A 22,221-nucleotide genomic window follows, 5' to 3' on the forward strand; every position below is an offset into this window, starting at 1 on the left:
GGGCTTGTTGGCTTGCCATCTGTTGCTTGAGACTCAGGGCTATCAAAGTCTCTACCCTGGTCCTGTGCTTGGTCCATTGGGAGTGGACACAGATATCTGCAACAGAGAAATAGACACTTCCCCAGTCTGCTTGTAGCAGATTCGGCGCATTGACCTTGTTGTGGGAGTAGAATCGGTACATCAATCTCAGAACAAATCATCGCCTCCAGAGCCTGATGCATTGGACCGGCACATCACCACCGAAGCAGTGTGGAGAGAACAACTCATTTTCTCAACTGCATGGAGAAACCTGACCCATCACACTTCAGAACCAATGCATCTCAGTTTGGTGCTTCATGTACAAAACCGACTTATCACCACCACTGCATGGAGGAAGTCAATGCATCATCTTGACATCGACCCATCACTCGTCTGCAGACCACATTCTGCAGTTGTGACCAGGATCAAGGTTCTTTGTTCTCCCGGCGTGCTTGGCTCCTATCTTGAGCCTGCACTCCATCATGGTCGGCCTGAACTGTTGACTTTGCCCCAGTGCAGCGTGGATAGATAGCACCCATTGGTGCTTATTGCTTTTAAGTGCTAGAAACACTTTTATTACGACTTCTACTTATTGGATTTTTGTTGTTTTAGTCTTGAATTAAATTATCACCTATTTTACTAACCTGTTGCGGAGTCTTTTTGTGGTGTTTTCATTGTGTTACAGCATGTTGTGTTGCACACATACATTACACATTGCCTCTTTAGGTAAGCCTGACTGCTCTGTGCTACGCTACCAGGGGGTAAGCACAGGTAATCTTTTAGTATGTATCTGACTTAGTCTGACTATGATTGTGGTTCCTACTTGGACCTCTGCCAACCAGAAACCCAGTTTCAAACCAGTGACATAGAGTGGAGTAAAGTTTCTTAGAGTGGATTGTTGTGGAGTGGTGTAGAGTGAACTAGAGTCATAAAATGTAGTGGTGTAGAGTTGAGTGGTGTAGAGTGGATTGGCGTAGAGTGGAGTAGAATGGCCTAAAGTGAAGTGGCATAGTGTGTCATAGAGTGAAGAGGCATAGAGTGTTGTGGAGTATTGTAGAGAGAAGTGGAGGGTTCTAGAGTTGAGCAGAGTGGAGTAGAGTGTTATGGAGTGAAGTGGCATAGATTGGGATGTCATAGAGTGGCATAGCATAGAGTGGTGTTGAGATCCATAGAGTGGGGTGGCATAGAGTGGAGTGGCGTAGCATAGAGTGGAGTGAAGTGTCAGAGTGGAGTGGTGTAGCATGAATTGGCACAGAGTGGAGTTAAGTGTCATGGAATGGCATAGAATGGAGTGCCATTGAGTGTCATGGATTCTCCTAGACTGGAGTGCCTTATAGTGGAATGTTATAGAGTGTTGTATGGTGGAGTAGAATCATAGATTAGAGTGACATATAGTGGAGTGGCATGCACTATATTGGCCTAGAGGTTAGCAGTGCAGAGTGTCATAGAGTGGAGGGGCGTACAGTGCAATGTTGTAGAGCAGTGTAGTGTAGAGTGCAATAAAGTGTAATAGAGTGAAGTGCCGTAAACTGGAGTGGAGTGGAGTAAAGTGTCGCAGAATCAAGTGGCACAGAATGGAGTGTTGTAGAGTGCAGGAAAGTGTCACAGAGTAAAGTGGCATAGACTGGTGTTGAGTGAAATGTTGTAGAGTGGTAGAGAGGGGAGTGTCACAGAATAGAGTATCGTAGTGTGGAGTGGCCTGGAGTGGAGTGGCATAGAATCATAGAATGGAGCAGTATAGATAGAAGTAGAGTGACCTAGAGTGAAGTGACATAGATTGGCATAGAGTGGAGTGGCATAGAGTATAGTTGAGTGTGATGGAGTGCAGTGGCATAGACTGAAGTAGATTGAAGTACAGTGGAAAGGAGTAGAGTATTGTACAGTATTGTGGAGTGGAGTGTGATAAAATGGAATGTTGTAGAGTGGAGTGTCATAGAGTGCCGTAGAGTGTTGTAGAGTTGTAGAGCAGAGTGGAGTGGCGTAAGGGTAAGTGGCATGGAGTAGGGTGGACTAGAGTTAAGTGCAATAGAATGTCGTAGAATGGAGTTTAATAGAGTTGAGCAGAGTGGAGTAGAGCGTCCTGCCATACAAGCTTCCAACACTGTGTACCTGGATATACAGGCATCGATTTTGGTGCACCCTGCTGCATGTTCCATTTAACTTTGGTATAGAAACTAACCTTACGGTTGTCCATTAACAGCAGTCTACTTACTACACATCGAGAACAGTTGAATAGAGCATTATTTTTTTGCACTCGCTGTGTAATCTTGCCTGAGCCTGAATGATTTTACCAGCAACAGGCGGAAAGCAAAGAGGCTGCAGCCAAAGTGGTGGCGTGCAGGAAACAGGAGCTCGACCGGCTCGGTGCAGCAAAGAGATCCTGTGGCCTCACACCGGAGCGAGATGGCCTCTGGATGCAGCTAAAGCAACAGTTACAAAACCTCACAATGAAGCGAGATGGCGGCTGGATGCAGTGAAAGCGACAATTACAAAACCTCACACCGAATCAAGATGGCGGCTAGATGCAGCGAAATCAACCTTTCCAAAAAGAAGAATTTTCCCAAACAACAGATGAAGAATGCAGGCGTAAGGACAATGTACATGGCTGGTGCTCCTCTGCCAAAAAAGGAAGTGATGTATTGGTACCTAAATCATTTACGAGGCAGGAAAGAAGATCAACACTAGCTTGAGCCAATGGTAAGCAGCAGGTGGTAGCAAAGTCCTTTACTGAATACCTGATAAACAAAAAGAAGTGCCAGAACTGGAATATTGATTTGACCTGAAAGTTTTGTTGATAAGTTAGAAAAATAGATTCCAACCTACGCTGTTGCTAGTTAATAGCAATTTATTCAATTCTTTTCACAAGGACAATTTTTAACAATTTAGTACATTTTGTACAACACTACACCATTATATATACAGTACTCATTCACCTAGTCATCCGTATCACAAACATACAAAAGCAGGCATCCATATATACATACAATTTCAAAATGATCACAAAAAAAGGGGAATAACAGCACAAAGATTGGGAAAAGAGAAAAAAAGAAAAACAAAAACAACAAAGGCTGCTCATACAATGTTCATCTGTAATATACTATAAATCTATACATATATACAAAAATTAAGGATTAGTCATCAACCACTTAGATGATGTCACACATTGTATATACACATGTACAGGGTATCAGAATTCACAGTTATTTTGAATTATTAGTTTTAGGGGGGAGCAGCACTCTGCAAGGGGCCTACGCGTTTCGAGTCCTATACAATGAGGGGACTCTCATCAGGGCCGGGGGAGTTTATCTAGAAAAGAAGAAATTGGGATATCTTTAATGTCAAGACCACTGTCGAAAGATTATAAGCAATAGAACATCGTTATCTCACTCAGCTTACCCTACTGGTCTGCAAGGCCACTTCACAGGTAAGGAGAACTGGGGTGCAGGCGTTCGCGCTCACAGGGGGTGACGAAGTAGCACTGGGGGGTGAAGGATGAAGGGTGGCGGTTAAGCCTGGCTGCGAAACAAGAGTCAAAACATATCCTCTCAAAAGGGCTGGATCTTACCTTATTTATAAAAACGGACCGGGTGGGTGTTCTCAAGGATAGGGACCCAACGGGGTGTGATTGCCTGGGGGGAAAAGAGTGCGGAACATAAGGGTTTGGACACCACCTTTGAGGATTAGAAAGCCCGTCTAGGGGGATTGGTAGCTCCTACCTCTGTCGGAGGAGCTTGGTGCTCAAACAGCACTGCGTCCCACTTGAATTAGGGCGGGTGCTGGAAGGTTTTGAAAAGGTTTTGAAAAGGCCTCCTGTAAGAGAGTTGGGAAAGTATCAATCGAGGTGCTCGTCCACGGGAATGTGGCAAGCAAGAAGCTGCTCCTCAAAGCGGGGGAAAAAAGGATTGTGCAAACCTGGGGAGAAGGAGATCCTCGAGTCGGTCGGCGTCTCTGGAGCGCTGATCCGTCGCGCATGCGCAGTGGATAGCGTTTCCAGGGGGAAGGCCGTTTATGTAGCGAAGTCCGGAGGGGATGCTGCTCAAGGGCGCATGGGCGCTGAGCTGGCAAGTGTACAGGGGACGCTACTCTTTGGCGCTTGGGCGCAGGGGATGGGAGAATTGATGTGCAAGGATTGGAAGGGTGCATCCCAGTTCTAGACAGCGTGCTGGTGTTAAAATAATGATGTTAAGGACGGACATATCGGGCAAAGCAGGCAATGTCAAAGCTTGTATATTTCTGATAGTTCATTAAGGCCAATCACGGCCGTGTTGAACTTCACAATTAAGAGTGCTTCCCTTTTGGAGAGTCTGGCATCCCAGTCACCTCCTCTGGGGTCGCGCTCAACCTTGGAAATTATAGTCCATTGCAGGTCCTTGATTTGGTGACCCTTTTTGTTCCAGTGATTAACAGTGAATACAGTAGGTCTTGCAGCAGCGCATGCACTCTACCTATGCTTGACCTAAAAACAGCACCCGGTTCTTGGCAAAGTTTTTGGCTTTCCATCAGAGAGAGAAAGAACTGGTCTCTTTCGCTGCTCTCTTGGAGACTAACGCATGGCCTGGTGAAATTACTCGGCATCTAAGACATCCCAGCAATTCCTGACTTCATTCCAGAGTAACCCACCTACCTGATTGTAAGCTACTGTGATGGTGTTCCCTTCAAGCGCATGGATTTCCTTTCAATCGGCATTCCGAACTATTGCGCTGCAAAAAAAGACAAAAAGTAGAAAACAAAGGCTAAGTAAAGACTTACAAGGTTAGTGCATTACCTAATTTTGTTTAAAAGAAAAGCAAGATACGGAGACAGTCCTTTCTTCGGAGACAAGCTCTTCTTTCATAGTATTCATTTATGAGAAATGCTGCTACTGATAAGACGCTGAGGGCCTGATTTAGATCTTGGTGGACAGGTTGCTCTGTCACAATGAGGACGGATATCCCACCCATCGAAATATAAATCCCATAGGATATAACGTGCCACACGTAAGGCCTCATGTCTGCAGTAATGCATATAGCGACAAAATTGCATTAAGTCAAATGACGTTTTGATTCCTGATTCTATACCATAGTAGAACGATGTCTTATGCAAGTGAACTCATATGAAAATATTTATGTAATGTTGCTGTGCCCTTCTTATTCTTTTTACTTCTCCTTTCCACTAATTTGTCTCATATTCTGTTTTCTGCATATTTTCCTATCATCTCTTTATTTATACCTTTCCCTTCATATCTTCCCTGCCTATCATGGTTTCTCTCTTTTTGTTTCTCATATTCTCCCTCATAATGCGCCTTATGAACACTTCTATTTGCTGTATATCTCCTGATCTTCCATATCTTCATCCCTCTCCCTGCCAACTCTGAATCTGTCTAATTTCTCTCTCTAGTCATGTTTTAACTCACTTTTAGTTTTATATCCATAATTCCTTTCTCCTTGTCAAAAGCCTATTCCGTGCCAGCTTTGCCCAGCTTACACTCATGGTTTGACATCTTTTCTAAATGTCTGTTTTTTTTCTCTAAGTTCCCTCACAATTTCTTTCGTTGGTCTTACCAGTTTGACTGTTCTCCTTCTGTTAACTGTTAGTTTGGGGGTTTAGTGTGTAGTTTGTATCTACTTCTCTTGGTTAGCATTTGTAAATGGTTGGCGATACTTGTTACTCAGTTTATCTCCTAGAAATCTGTGGTGTGACCCACAGCTTTTAATTTTCATTCTGGAACTTTGGACATTTCTTTTGTTGTTTCTCCTCTAAAGGTGGTTGAAGGTGATAATTATAGTTGGCTGCAGTCTAGTTGTCACTTGCACTCTATGATCCTGCAATAGGTTCACTTCCTTCTATATCAAGACCTTCTCTTAGTTGGTTGTTAACAGGAAGTCTGGAATCCCTAGACCTCCCTGAGTGTTTGTCTTACTTCAGGGAGAAACTCTCTGGACTCCTATATTTTTGCCCGATCCACACTCTGCAACATTTATCCAGAATTCTATTGCTTCATGGTATGTATAGAAATCACGGATATCACTGGTGTCCTCTTTAAGCCACACTTTGTGTAGTTACAAGAACAATTACTGGTACTGCTTACTCTTTCTAGTTCTCCCTCCTTCTGAGATGGCCCTTTCCAGATTGAAGTAGAAATGAATGCTAGAATTCTTAGTACCTGTGAAATTAATAATTGAAATTACCATTAGAACTCTCAACACTTAAAGGAGCATGGTTTCTGCACTAAAGAAAATAGTGGGCCTCTTTCCTGAAAAAAAGCGATTTCCAGCCCCCAAGGACTTTTTTTGTCATGCTTTTGGTCAATACTTAATCTCTGCATCGTGGCAATCTAGCATTTGCCTTCCTCTGAGCCTGCTACGTGCTGCGGTGACATGGCAGTGATTTCTGGTGATATGCAAGCAACCGCCATTCTCTCAGTGCACCGCTTGCATTTTTTTATTTTATATATCCTCTTTTAGACAATGCATTCCCTGAAAGCCTAGGAGCTCTGTGAACTGTACCTTCGACGCTGTTAAGGATCTCCCTGTAATTTAAAACTGTGAGGTTCCTCTGCTTCTCTTTTCTTATTTACCTCACACAATGACTTTCTTGTAGGGGCAGGAGCTCGGGGAACTTCATCTCGATGATGCTAAGGACTTTCCTGCACTTTGAAGTTGTAAATATCCTCTTAATATATTTGTTATGTTCAGGAAGGAAATTTACTATTGGTTGCCAATTTATGTGGTAATTTCCCTCATTCCTTACCTCCAAGTTCCACCTGAGTCATTGTGTTATTGTATGAGCAGAATAAAATCATTTTAGAAGATTCCTCTTAACAATGCACACCATGTCAAAATGGCCAGCGATCTACGTGCTGGTGCTGAAGCCACTTAGTCTAAGAGCGTAAAAAATGTTCCTCCATTACCTATTATGTCTTCTCATAATCCAGTCCTGGATACCATGCTTGATGAGGTGAGGGGCGTAGAGACCTTTATGTGTGCCATTAATTAAAAACTTCAACAAATTGAGGATTGCTGGATTGTCATGGAGGTGAAAATGGTCAAAATGGAACAATGTGTTAGCTATCTTCAAAACATGGCTTTCAAAATTATTTTGCTTGAACAGGAGATCCTGAAACTTAAACTCACCACCGAATATTTGGTAAACCAGAATCGTCACACAAAATGCTGCTTGTATGGTCTCCCGGAAGCTCTAGAAGGACCTAAACTTCTTGAGTTCTGGAAGAAAATTCTTTGAGAACACCTTGGTCTTCCTACTGCTCCTCCTCTCAATTTGCAAAGAGTCCATCATCTGGGCTGACTTAATACTCATTCTTCTAAACGTAGAGAAATAATTATATTGTTTCTTGAATTTCCAGACCCTGTTTGCTCCCTGAAGGTCGCTAAGAGTAAACTCCATCTTATTTGGTCTTGCCATAATATATTCTCATTTCAAGACATTTCCAATGTGAATAATGCTAGGCAGATGGAATTCCTTGCTTTGAGATGTCAAATGAGACTTTTCAACATAAGTTATGGTATTCGCCACCCCTGCTTAAGCAAGATAAATTACCAAAATGTTGTAATTAGGTCTCTATTCCCTTTTTTGAAACTTGTCACCCATATTCCTGTACTGGTATCCTCATGAATACTACTAGCTTTATTACAATGTCGGGCAGACTCACGTCCACCAGACACCGTTGTGGAATTGCGGCTGACCGACCTCTGGCCGGCGGTCCCAACTGCAATTGCCTCTGACTGCCAAGTCTCATCGTAATGAGTCCCTAGATGTTTAGCGTGGTCTCATGATTTATACACGCTTGATTCCCAAATTGCCTTTTTACAAGGAACTCATTGTAATGCTGTTGAATTCACTTAAACTGCAAAGTCAATGGGTTGGTCAGGTATTTTTCTCCTGATTTTGATTGTAAGGGTGGTGTTGCTATTCTTTCTCATAAAGCTCTGTGCAGCACACATACAAAGTAGGAAAAGCTTTTTCACTTGTCTAAGCATAGTATTTTGTACAGGAAGGTTGCATGTCCTGTACAAAAGCTATGCTAGACTCACGCACACACCCTAGTGCTATAGCGCTAGGGTGTGTGCTTGGCACTAGGCAGATGAAATCAGCGCCAGTGCTATGGAGAGAGACATTTCTATGTGAATATGGCACTCTCCTTCTCTCTTCACACAATGAAGTGCCTTCAAGGCACTTGATTGCTATGTTCTTTTAGTGATTCATTTAGATTGCTGGTGCATTTGCAGTTTCCTATTTTCTGTATTGCAATAAAACTTTCATGGTTTTTGTAATTTATGATCTCAAACTCCCATTTTGAGTCAGTCTCTTCTTAATGACTGTATTTAAATACTGTTTTGCATCCTGCCTATAGGGACTCAGTTGTCCAGGGTTCTTGAGGTTAACACCCTCCCAGACCCCACAATCTTAAGAGTAAGAGAAACGCTTACTTCAGAAAAATCAAACGCTCAAAATCAATATTCTTTAGCCAACAGCTGGATCAAGCTAAAAACCGACCAAAAAAACTGTTAGAGTTAGTCAAAACCCAAACCAAAACGCAACCTCCACAACCCAACAACTTAACAAAGGCTATCCCAAGTTGCGAAGACTTCTCTGCTTTCTTCAAGCAAAAGAACGACACTATAAGAAGCGATCTCATCAAGGATGTAAGTCGATTCGCCGGCTCCATATGCATAACTAACACTCATGCTAAAAACAACGCTTCATGGACGTCCTTCGAGACCTATTCCGAAGAATCAATCCACAAGCTGCTGGTCACCTTGAAACCCGCCAATCATCACACAGATCCCCTACCTGCCAATGCTGTTAAAGTCCTCACCCCCCTGTTCCTCCCGCTCTGGACTAAAATCATCAACTGTTCCCTGCAACAAGGGCTCATCCCAGATTCCCTCAAGATTGGGCAAGTCACGCCTATACTCAAGAAACCCACAGCTGACCCGGCCGACCTAAACAACTATCGTCCTATCACCAATATCACCACTCTAGCAAAACTGTTAGAAAAATGCGTACAACTCCAACTTACAAAACACATTGAGCAGTTTGACCTCCTCAACTCTCACCAATCCGGATTCAGAGCAAAGCATAGCACGGAAACGGCCATGACACACATAATAGATGATGCCCTCCAAATCCTTGATCACAATGAGTCTTGCCTCCTCATCCTTCTTGACCTCTCTTCAGCATTTGATACGGTCAAACACGAGAATCTACTGGATCTCCTAAATACCAGAATGGGCATATCCGGGACAGTTCTCAAATGGTTCACGTCCTTTCTGCACAACCGTTCTCAGAGGTTCAAGATCAACAACGCACTGTCCTCGCCTGTGCCAGTAACACTGGGCGTTCCGCAAAGTTCCTCCCTATCCCCCACATTGTTCAACCTCGTCATGGAACCACTCACCACCTTGCTTCAATCCTCTAAGGTACATTTCCATATGTACGCTGATGACACTCAGCTCTACCTCAAGCTTCAATCCCCTGAAGACATCAAACTGTTGAATGCCACACTAAGAAACACCCAAGCTTGGCTGGCCGACAATCACCTCAAACTAAATGCTCTGAAAACTGAGTTCCTTCTGATCTCTCCTCCTGCGAAAAAGGCCATCACCCAAACCTGGCTCAATCATCTAACCGCACTCAATGTCCAACCCACCATCGTGGACTCAGCGAAATCCCTTGGCATCACACTGGACTGCAATCTCGACATGCAGCAGCATATTAGAGTAGCAACTAAAGGAGCCAACTTCCAAATCAACACGCTGAGAAAACTCAAACCCTTCCTACCACCCAAGGACTTCCAAACTGTGGTACAAGCCTTAGTCATTCCTCGCATAGACTATGGAATTGTGGCTCTCAGCGGGCTCCCCCTGACAACAACGGCTCCCCTAAGAGCCTCCCTGAACGCGGCCGCGAGACTCATCACCGGCTCAAGAAAACACTCGCATATATCCCCTGACTTAAAAGCCCTGAACTGGCTGCCTATTGAAGCCAGAATTCAGTTGAAAATTGCCTGTATGACACACTCGGCCATACACCACAAGGCACCCAACTACCTCTCTCATAAGCTGACCATATCAGGAGGCTCAAGATCCAACAGAAGCACAAACACTCTCCTCCTGAAACCACGGAGATTCCGGAAGGAAAAAACATACAAACGCTCCTTCTCTGGAATGGCACCTAGGATCTGGAATGCACTCCCGCCAGAAACCAGGCTTATCCCGTCCACTATACTCTTCAAGAAAGAGGTGAAGGCCATCCTTATGGCTAAATACACCTGAACACTATTGATACTGGAACAATGACAGAATTTGGCTCCCTCATTATCGGCTGTCTGAATACTTACCTTTGTACACTAGGACTTGAGTGCCTCAATAACCTGCAATGCACCCACTACTGACTACTGCTATGCCTTCAACATTGTGTTTATTCACCCTCTGGGGTGCTATAATCTTATCCGTTTAGACATTGTACTGTTTCCATATTATTGTTTCTTGATTGTTATTACTCTGTATACTCTTGTATGATTGATACCCTATTTTTGCAACTCACTGTCTACGGAATCTCATATTGATTTTAGAGTCTTGTTTATCCTACCTACTGTTTCTGTAAAGCGCTCTGATATCTGCAAAGATCTTGTTCGCGCTATATAAAACTTTAAATAAATAAAATAAATAAATAAATCTAGGTACCACAAGCGTACAGATTATCTAACAGATAGGACAAGGACCCACAAGGCTTTTATTGAATAATAAGTTATTCATACGTGCCTCTGCAGCACTGTACTATTGACAAAATAAACAAGCATTTGCAAAGCAAATATGTTTGATTTCTTTGTGTTAATGCTTGCAAAAACAAACTTGCACAAATGCTGTTTCCATGGATTTGTCAGTGCTTGGAAATGTTTGTATGCACTAGTGGAATAATAATACAAAAATATATATTTGCAATGTTGGCGTTTCTTGATAATTGGACCATAGGAAATCTTTGTATTAACTAATTACCTAAAAGTGTCTAGTTCTTAAAATGCAAAGACAACTACAGTACTTCTTGTCGAGGTAAACAAATTTGTCAAAGATAGTTTAAAAATATCAAGAGAACAGTGAAGGTGAGCATTGATAGAATGTTGAACTTGACTTGAAATTAACATGAAATTAAGGGAATGCAAGATCCAGTGTTGATGTTTTTAAACAGTAGTATAAATGAGATTTATATTTATTTTTTTGCAATTCAAATGGAATTTTTCTCAAAGTAATTATTTGAAGCATTGCACTATTTTCTATTGTGTTGTGCCAATCAAATGGTAAGGTCCCACATTACACAATTTAGTTCTTTAGGCAAAGTTTTCTCATGGGGTAAATACAAGTTTATTGTTGCACACTCTCTTGAATTTACAACAATTAATTCGTATATATTTCTGATCTTCCAGTTTAGATGTGGGGTTACTCAAGGTTGAACTGATTTTTGTGTACCTACCATTGATGACACAGAAACATCTTGGAGAATAAAGATCCCAAATCTTAATTAAAATGTGAAAAATATAGGACAAGTATAATAAGTATAATAGCACACCAAAGAAAGGTGTAATATTTATCAGGCATGGCTATAATCTCAGAATTTATTCTAACTCTTAGAAGAATTGCCCAAGCGGGGTAGGATGGTTAAATCTGTCGATAGTGTGCTGTGTTGGTGTGTACACCCATCACAAATAGAGACAGAGATATCTATAAATGCATTTATCATTCCTAAAGCAAACTTAAAGGTAGTTCAGACTATTATTGACATGTATAGGCACTCAAAGGTTCGTATTTGTCAATAAACTTTTATGGTGACAATAATGCCAACGTAGGAGCCTGCTTCTATCAGTTGTCCCCGGTAACTTCACCATACAGCTCATGTTAGCCAATTCATGACAAAGATTTGTGATGCCCCCACACTGCAAGCAAAGAAGCTGCCTCGCAGCCACATTCTACTCCTGCACATGTGTGAGGGACATTTTCCCTTTAACATGTCCGCTCACCCATTTATGTTTGTACCATCCTACCCCATGCCAGATAAAGCGCAAATTAAATGTGCCAAAGCCAAGTTTCTCGAGGAGACGCTGACGCAGGCAGTAAATAAGTCCCAAACTCTGTTTAAAATTGTCAAGGACTTATCCCATCCGGCCAGTGTGGCCAATTGCATTCTGGCCTCCCAGTCCCTATGCGACTCCTTGGCAGCGGCCTTTGAGGACAAGATTGCCACCATCTTGAGTGGGCTTTCTGATTCAGCTTCCCCCTGCCTCCAGTCTCAGATGGGTATGGCCCCTTTGTCCATCTCTGGGACCCCCGAGGCTGTGATGGAACAGGCACGGCTTGACAGTTTTCCCTTCCCTCTCTATGAGGAGTTCTGCCAATTGGCAAATGGTAAGTCCTCTGGATCCCCTATGGACCAGCTGCCCCATAGATTGTGGAAGGTGTTTCAAGAGGAAATCTTTCTGCCTCTGTTTTCCATCTGCTGCCAATCCCTCAGCACTGCTACGGTCCCGGATAGCTGGAAACTTGCCGTGGTCTCTCCCCTCCTGAAGAAGGCAAACATCTGTCCAGTTTTTTGGAAACCAACACCTGGCTGGACATGGCCCAGTTCGGTTTCAGGCCTGCCCACGGCACCGAATCTGCGCTAGTGGTTGTCCTGGATGATCTTCGATCGCGTGTCGACTCAGGTCATGCAGCCTTCTTAGTGCTGCTTGATATGTCGGCCGCGTTCGACACGGTCAGCCACGCCATTCTCTTCAGCAGATTGGAGGAAGCCGGTGTGGCTGGTCTGGCGAGAGACTGGCTGGTTTCCTATCTTCAGGATCGACTTCAAGTAGTGGCTCTACCGCCTTTTAGATATGCCACAAAAAGAGTGGGGCAAGGGGTACCTCAGGGGTCGGCCATCAGTCCCATTTTATTTAATCTCTACCTCCGCCCTTTAGTTAAGCTGATCAAATCATTCGGTATCTCGGTCATCAACTATGCCGATGATACGCAGCTTATCTTTTCCTTGGAAGGTAGAGAGGCTGTGTCCCAGGAGACCTTTCATCGCTGCATGACAGCCACTGCGAACTGGCTGCGCACTAATGGCTCAAAAACTGAGGTGTTGCACTGCTCTATGGATTGTATTCCTCGGTCTCTGCCGGCGGATTTTTGGCCCACTGCTTTCCAGGGTACAGATGCGGCAGCAGATTCCTCTCGTAATCTGGGCGTTACGTTTGGACCAAATTTGCAGCTGAATGTTTTTGTGAACAAAACTGTCGCTACATGTATGATGCTGCTCTGCATCCTACGTAAGATTCTCCCTGTGCTTCCGGCTCAAGCTAGACCAGAGATAGTGCGTAGTATCATTCTCAGTAGGCTCGACTACTGCAACGCACTGCTTCTGGGTGCCGCTGGTATTCTGATTGGAAAATTGCAGCGCATTCAGAATATGGCTGCTAAACTGGCCCTTGCTCGACTACGTTCTGCTTCTTCATCCCTTGCGCTTAAGGACCTCCACTGGTTACCTGTCCACCAGGGCATTTGTTTTAAAGCGTTGTGTATAGTGTTTAGGGCCCTCCATAATCAGGGGCCTGTCCCGTTACAAGAGCTTTTTTCCTGGTATTCGACCTCCAGACCCCTGCGATCTTCTTTGGCATATCTGGTCACAGTCCCTAAGATCCGGAGGATACGGATGGGAGGCCGTTCCTTTGGATACACTGCGGCCAAACTCTGGAACTCTCTGCCAGTGACTCTAAGGAGCACGAGGGAACTCTTCTCATTTAAGAAAGGCTTGAAGTCCCATCTATTCCCCAGGGCAGTGTAGTACTGTGTAAGTGAAAGCGCCAGAATACCCCCTGGGTGACAGTTTGCGGTATACAAATATGCAATACAATACAATACAATACAATAATTGCAAATGATCATGCCACACACTGAGCTTGGTCTTTATCCCTCAGCGTTTGACTGTTAACTGAACATTCTACATCATGAATTGCATCACCCACATTCACGTGCCTGTTCTACGGAGTTCATGAGGAACAAAAAGGGTCCAGTCATCTCTAGCTCACAATACACTATATCTCCCCCTTTGTTAAATAAAAATCGTTTTGGTGCTCAAATCAGTCACCCAGATCTAGTCATGTTAGGCCGGGGAGATACCAGAGAAGTGTCCATGACTGGCATTGGTGAAAGTGACATCAGTACAGCCACCTGGATTCTCAGGTGGACACGCCTCACTCCTGACATCTCGAGTTGTTGAAGACCGAGACATGTGCTTAAAATGAAAAGAATCTTTTGTAATGGACTTTCCACCACGGTGAGCAGTCACCATGTGTCCTTTACTGGTTACATCCATCTGTTGGTTAGCATAAAAAAGGGCATCAGAATGTTGTTTCCGTTTCTGCCTGACAATGACTTGGTCTCCTCTGTTGAATGGAGTGCTTTGAGCACAACGACGTCTGTCCACATCGGTTTTTATTTTGCGTTTGTGAGATGAATCAGTGGTTCAAAGTTTATCAAGGTCAATAGATCTACTATTGTGGCACTTTGGTTCCCATGGTCCTCATAAACATTAAGGTGGTAGGGCCCTCACCATTGGTAAAATGGGGGTTGACCTGTATGCACAAAGCATAGACTGAGGAACTGATTTGAGTTCAAGCTTTTTCAGTGCAGCACCCTGAACGGTGTTCTTGAGGGTACTCATAAATCTCTCAACCACACCATTCGCCTGTGACCAAAGAGGTGTTCTGCTCAGATGAGTGATATTTAGTACAAAGTGGTGATATTTAAATGAGTGAGAAAGTCTTTAAATTCCCAGACTATTGACTGGTGGACCATTGACAGATTTCAAAATCGAAAGAACACCCCAAGTTGCAAAAATACTTTTTTAGTCTCTCAATGATTCTGCCATGAATAGTGGACAACAGATCTTCCACCAGAGGAAAACAGGAATATTCATCAACAATTACTAGTAGATGATGTCCAGTGTCAAGGGGTCCAAAGAAATCAATGTCACTCTTCTCCCATGCATGCTTTGGGAGATCAGACATGTTTAACAAATGTGGGGTAGTCTTAGATAACAAATAGTTGCACTATTGACTTGCATTTAACTCTTTTTCAGCTCTTTCATTAAGAAAGGGAAACTAGACTTGGTACCGTAAAGTTCACTTCATACAAACAACCACACAGTGTCCCTCTTAGGCCAGGTCAATAACTTTTCTCAGACTCCCAGCTATGACAATTCTCGTCCCTAATAATATGATGCCTTCTGGAGTAACTGAAAGATCGTCTTGCACATTTTTGAATTTCTAAAATTCAAGGTCATCATGAAGAAGTTGAGTATGTTTTCGTCACGACTGGTGTGTAGTAATATGTTTGAGTATTAGCAAATCCCTGTCAGTACTTTTGGCAGCAATAATTTGTGCTACATATATGGCAGCAGGGGTACTGGACTTCACAAAGAAGTTAACATAGGCATCAGCCACTCTAGAAGTAGTGCCATGGCACTGTATTGGCACGTGTGAGAAGTAGTAATCAGGTTTTTGATCTTTTCCTAGACTATGCACAATCGTGTAATCATACTCCTGCTATCGCAATCCAGACCTCTCAATGCGAGGGGGCATCTTGGCTTTAAGATTGGCAAAAATGGTGAACAATGCCTGGTGGTCAGTGACAACTGTAAAATGTTTTCCACACAGCAACACATGATAATGTTCACAAGCCCACACTGTGGCTAGACTTTTCATTTTTGGGTTGTGAATAATCTGTCATTGGCAAACTTCAGCTAGTATAAGCCACAAGGTGTCGTGGGGCATTAGGAGGTCCAGTGGGCTAGATAAGGATGCCACCCAACCCCACTGGGCTTGCATCAACAACAACCTCCGTTTGCAATTTCAGATCAAAGTATTCCAGTTCAATTGCCTTCCCAATTGCATGCTTGATTTCCTTGAAGCTTTGTTCATATTCACTTGACCATTGAAATGGGACATTTTGTTTAGTTAAATCTCTCAATGGGGCACTTAAAGTGGCAAAGTCATGTACATACCTTGAACTGTAACTGGCCATACCAAGGAAGGATCCCAGCTCTGTGGGATAGACGTGAATGACAAGGCTAGTACTTTGTTCGATTCTGGGGTCATCCCCATAAGAAAAAAACATGGCCAAAGAACTTGAGTTTGGTTTGATGTAACTCACACTTTGCCGCATTTAAAGGGAGACCTGCATCAGCAAGTATGCAACACACTTGTTCAAGAGCTTTATCATGCTTCTTTAGTGTGGCCCCAAAACTAGTATTTCATTGCTTTAATTGAATGCATTTGTGACTGGCTGTATTTTGGGACGAATGACATCCTGAAAAAGTTCAGCAGCTCCGAAATGTAGCCTTTTATATCGAAACAAACCACATGAGGGGAAAAGGTAGTAATGTACCTGCAATTCTCTTCCAGTTCAAGCTTGTGATACCCTTTGTTCTAATCAAGGTGGGCAAAGACAGTAGCTCCATCCACTGAATAATCATGTCAGCAATGTGCGGACCTGCATGTTCTCTTTTAATCGCCTTGTTCGTTTCATGCATTGCAATGCAGATGCGCACAGCTCCTCCACTATTTTTTTCGGCACAACCACTAGGGGTGATACCCTTGGTGTCAGACCAGTGGATCTCTCAATGATGTCATGCTTTAATCAAGTTCTTTCTCTACAGCCTTCTAGTAAATGGACTTCAATTTGACAATGTCACTAAGCAACAAGACAAATGTCCTCATTTATGTGAAGTTGCACTTTCATGGTCTTAAGTCCTCCTAATTCATGAAACAAAGATGGAAACTGATTCACTCCCTCATGATAGGCATTGACATGGTAGTTTACAGAAATCAGCCCCCTGTCAGCAGCAGTACTGAAACTTAGTAAGCATGTGCTCAATGAATTGCTTGGCAAAACCTGAATTGGCGCTTGTACTTTCATGTTTTTATGCTGCACAGTATTATAACCAGTGATGGCCCATCTGAACCTGTGAGGCTTCTAATTGCGTTGCCATTGGAGCCGTTCAATTTCTGGTGGACTTTCAAGTTCTGCAGACCGCACCCGACACAGTCTGTGGTGTCTACTTCATCACCACCAGCTCCGTATTCACAACCCCTTAGCCAAAGGATGTGGTCTGATGACTCTCTTTACCCAAGGACTAGTAAACCTGAATATTTTCTCTTTATGTTTGTTTGTTGTAGTTCTTTGTGCTTTCCATACCTGGTTGTTACTGCCTTTAATGTTTCTTGATGTCAGAAATGTCTCTGCTTTTAGCGCTTCTTTGCCCTTGGCTAACACGGCCTCTGGCGCTTCGGCGTACTCGGTTGTTGCTGCCTTTAATATTATGGTACTGTATAGACGACGATTCTGTGTCGTGTTGTGGCACAGTACCTCTGACTCGACTTTATCAGCCAATTTTGTAGCTGATGTCAAACAAACTTTCTGTAAGGCCTTCATTTCTTTCACAGACCTTGCACTCGCTGGAGAGTCACTTTGACTCCACATATGCCAACTATCAATTTACACGTTGACTGAGGCACTTGGTTCTTCAAGTCATGTGGTTTACATAATCCCCTATCTTATTGCCAGTTGAAGTATTTGCAAATGATCACGCCATACAAAGTTTGGTATTACACATCTTTATTCCTCAGCATGTAAACATTAGCTGAACATTCTACATCAAGAATTCCTTCACCCACAAACTTACATCCCTGTTCTATGAAGTCCGTCGGGAACCAAAAGGGTCCGGCCATCTCTCACTCACAAGACACTACAACGTTAACTGGCCATTAAATATCTAAAGAGCTATGATGCCACTGATGCTTTTTCTTATGTTCTGCAGTCCAGAGTTCAAGTTGGTACTTTATTGGAACTGAAACAAAAGGGTTCAGCATATGCTAAAACCCAGAAACCCACAAACCAAAGGTGGATTTGCGATCCTAAACCCCTGGATGGGTAAGAGGAAGGTCTCAGGTCAATGTTGGTTCATTATTTCACTACATCCTTGATATAGTACTGAAGACAGAGGATTGCCATGCACCGTTCAGGGAGGCATATATATTTAAGAGATTGCCATGCAGCAGTTTAAACTTCTTCAGACTGTGAGAGAATGAAGTCTCGCGTTTCAATGGGATAGGACACTGAGCAGGGAGATAGAAACAGTGAAATAGTTGGTTCAGTCTGGAGGAAAAGGTAGGTTGCATTTGATTGTTGATTTTGTTGACGAGGTTGAGGATGTGGCCTTTGGAATGTGTTGGTTGGATGAAATACTGTATCACTTTGGCTGTGTCGATGAGGATGAGAAGGGTGTCTTGTGTTTGCTTTTGTATTGATGTGTGGCAGGTTGAAATCACACAAGGGGGTGGTGTAGGCATATCAGATAGATGAAGTGACGAGGAGATGCAAGAATTCAGTAATGAAGTCCTTGTTCTGCCCTGGAATCCTGTAAATGATATGGAAGGTGGTGGTCTGAGTTGAAGATAGTGGGACATGGCATGTTAGCAGCTCCATGTAGTTGACTGTTAATTGCTTTCTTAGGGAGCAGGACCAAGAGGATTTATGGATGACTCTGCGGACTCCTCCCTTCTTATGTGCGGAGTGCACACATTGAATGCTGTGGCCTATGGATGGAAAGAAGGACTATTGTTTCTGAGTATATGGGGGTGAGCTATGTTTCTGAGTTGAGAGGATATCAAGATAATGAGGTCTGTGATGTCTTTTCTATTGAGTACTGCATAATTAGTGCTAATGAGTATCAGTTGGAATGTGTGTTGTGTTATTTAAGGGTGTGTTGTAGTTAGTGTGATGTGTAAAAGGGTGGGTCTAAGTGTTGTGAGAATTCTATGTGAGTGTTGGTGTCGTCTAGGCCTGAGTATGATTGTGGAGAGTGGCTGTATGGAGTGTTGGGTAAGGCAGATGTTTATATCTTACCTTGAAAATTTCATTGGAAAAGGGGTTCTAGCCAAAGGCCCTTGATGGTCCTGACAGGCACTAATGGTGAATGCCCTTGTCTGTGTCTGCCCTTACCTGGGGGCACCTATGTGTTGGCTCTGAGGAGCTGATTCATGTAGGAAGAACAAAGGAATTCATACAATTTGCTGAGCAGGTAGGTGATGAAATGCAGTGATGTCACTTCTTGTGGATATGATGATGGAGAAGGAAGTTTGCTTGCCTGGCTTCTTCTTTTAAAGATGGTTTCGACGGAAAAGCAGTGATGTCACTTCCTGTGGAGATAGATGATGGGAAATAGTGTGGTGTTAATTCTGGTAGAATTGGGTGAATGTAGTCTTCTTGCCTCACATCTTCTTCTAAATATAGTTCTGGCTGGAAGTTAGTGATGTCACTTCTTGTGCAAAAGGATTACTGTATTTAATACTTGAAAGTGTAAATAGGATTGACAAACTAAAAGAGCTAGGTTACCAGTGAGGCAGTAGCCTTCGTACACGTTTCTATGATAGAGCCCTTTTAGGAGAATACTTTTCTACATTTAGATTGGGAGACACTAGGCACACATTTCGTAGGACAATTAGCACAAATTAAAACAACTGCTTAAAATTGCTTTTGTGTCACAAGAATGGTTTTAAGAAAGGTTGTTATATTATACATACTAAATTTGTAGTTAAAACTTGCTGACTCGAACCAGTTGCTTAGCTGGGATTTTGCATTGAGCCCTAGTAATGACTTTCCTTCACATTTCCCTCGAGTCCAGGAAAAGTATGCAAAGGCTAATAGTTCCCAGTTCTGGGGGTCTTTCAAGATAATATACTTCCTCACCGGAGTCTTTTCTGTTTTACTGTTCTCTGTCAAAGCAAAATGTTACACATGAAAGGTCTGGTCAAGGTAAAACTGAAAGCATGCCTCTGGATTTTGTGTTTTCATAAACTTGTTGCAGGGCAGGTGTAACACTTCCTAGCTACCAGCCCCGAGATGGAGTATTCTTCCTTTTGCTCCACAAAGAGATGGCAGAAGGCAATAGCATCTGTAGATCCTTTTTGATCTGAGGAGGCACATAGTCAGCCAGAAGCTGTAAACCATGGTGTAATTGACATATAGGTGTCTGGGGGGTGCATGCCTTTTTGATGATGAGGGGGAGTGAGTTTCTGTAGGCTATTCCAGGTCTTAACATCCCGGACACTATTTTACTTAGTTAGAGATTTATTTTATTAACATAAACTCGGAATATGAGGGACTCAGGAACAGCGACGCTCTTGTACTCCTTCAGGTATGGCGTTCTTAATTGCGATCAACAAAAGGAGAGAAAGGGAATCGGGCACTCTTGGTCCCCAGTCAATTAGCAAATAAACAAAAGAAGAGTGTCCATCAGAGAGGCATTCAGAATGATTATTGCACGTGAAATTGAGGCCAGTTGTAAGTGGTCGTATGGAAAGACCAATTTAAAAAAAAAATGCAAGATTTTTTCAGGAAACCCTCACTCACCCTAGTGGTGACATGCTTCATCATCGGGTCCACCGGGAGAGATCGAATACCTCCCCGGTGTGCTGCGACGCCAGGAGACTGCGGAGCAGGTTTTCGTGAGGGTAAGGAGTGAAAAAGTGGTGAATTTAAAAATGTCCAAGGTTGTACCAAAAAATCATTTATTAGCTGGTCAACCTGACATATTAAAAACTTACTATGTGTGGGGAAAACTAACCAAATAAAGTATACTGGTGTTTTCCTTTTAAGGAAAGGTCAACATGTTTCTGCCCGTGGTATGTGTGAATTTACAGGGCTTTCTTCAGGACCAGTTTGCGAGTGTCACCTTAACAGGTATGGGCGCGCTAAGGCCCACCCTGCCAAAGGCAGTGAAAGTTAAAAATAGCACTATGTGTAAAAGAAGGTGCATAAAAAATACAAACTTGTAAGTCTGGGGTTTGCCTCTGTTACGAGGAACCTAGAAGTCTGTGGACAAATGGTGAGACAAACAGACACAAAAACAAACAAAGAACATAAAATCAATCGATATTACTCATTGTGTAATGGCAATCGATACAACTTGGTGGCGTGACACGTGCTGGCATACCTATCAAAGGCCGTGGCGGAGATGGATGGGATGCGGAGAAAAATTTGTGCCACAAGCCGGAGTGGTGGGCCTCAACTAGCGCTGAGAAGTGTAATCCAGCGCGCTCTGTTGCACGTTTAAATAAGGCAACAGTCTGACAAATGGAGACTTACAGTGTTAAGTCCATCCGTGCGGGAGGCCAGGAGTGGCTACCCGTTGTTACATGGCTACCTATAGTCGAGAGACGAGGAGTTGGTCCCCGACTTGGTGAGCGTGGAGGCAAAGTTACCGAATGGAAATCGGTAGCTCTGCTGGCCGTGACTTGTAACTTTGATCAAGCACACATTAACATGAGCGTGAAAAGGAAGATTATCCTCACTTGTAACCATCACGGACTACAAGGTCCAGGCTAAAGACCTGACCGAAAAATTGCAACATAGAGGATACCCGCAAGGAATCCTCAACATAGGCCAGACCCGGGCACGCAATCAACCCCGCGATGCCCTTCTTGAGGACAATATGAAGACAAACACAGAGGTGCCGCTCACATGTGTGACCACCTACAGCACCCTCTCAGATAACGTCAAAAAATCGATCAATAAAAATTGGAGAATAATCACAAGTAACATGAAAGATTGGGAGAAACCCCTCTTCTCCTTCAAAAAGGGCAGGAGCCTCAAAGATGCCTTAGTACATACAAGACCCTTACCATGCTCAACACCGGCTACATTAACTAGGTCTGTTACAGAACCCTGGCACCTTCCTCCCATTACTGGTCATTTTCCTTGCACTGACTGTAGTGTTTGTCATCTTACCACCCACACAAAACAACTTGATTTGGAACCCGGAAAAGTGTGGATTCAAAAATCCCATACTAACTGTAAATCTGCTAATGTAGTCTATCTGATTACTTGCCCATGTGCAAAACGCTATGTGGGAATGACAACACGAAAGGTAAAAACACGCATTGGCGAACACCGGAGCAACATTCGCTGTAAAACAGTCACCACCAAACTCAGCGAGCACTTTCTGCAGGCACATCACACCCCAAATGACATGACCTGGACAGTCATCGAGCAGGTCAACAATCCGAGAAATAGAGACAGCATCCTGTTTGAGAAAGAACAGCGCTTGGTGTACAGACTCAGTACCCACATCCATGGACTCAACGACCAAATCCCTTGGACTAGTGTTTTG

This window comes from Lissotriton vulgaris, chromosome 7 (assembly GCF_964263255.1).
Source record: "Lissotriton vulgaris chromosome 7, aLisVul1.2, whole genome shotgun sequence".
In the NCBI taxonomy this organism is placed as follows: Eukaryota; Metazoa; Chordata; class Amphibia; order Caudata; family Salamandridae; genus Lissotriton; species Lissotriton vulgaris.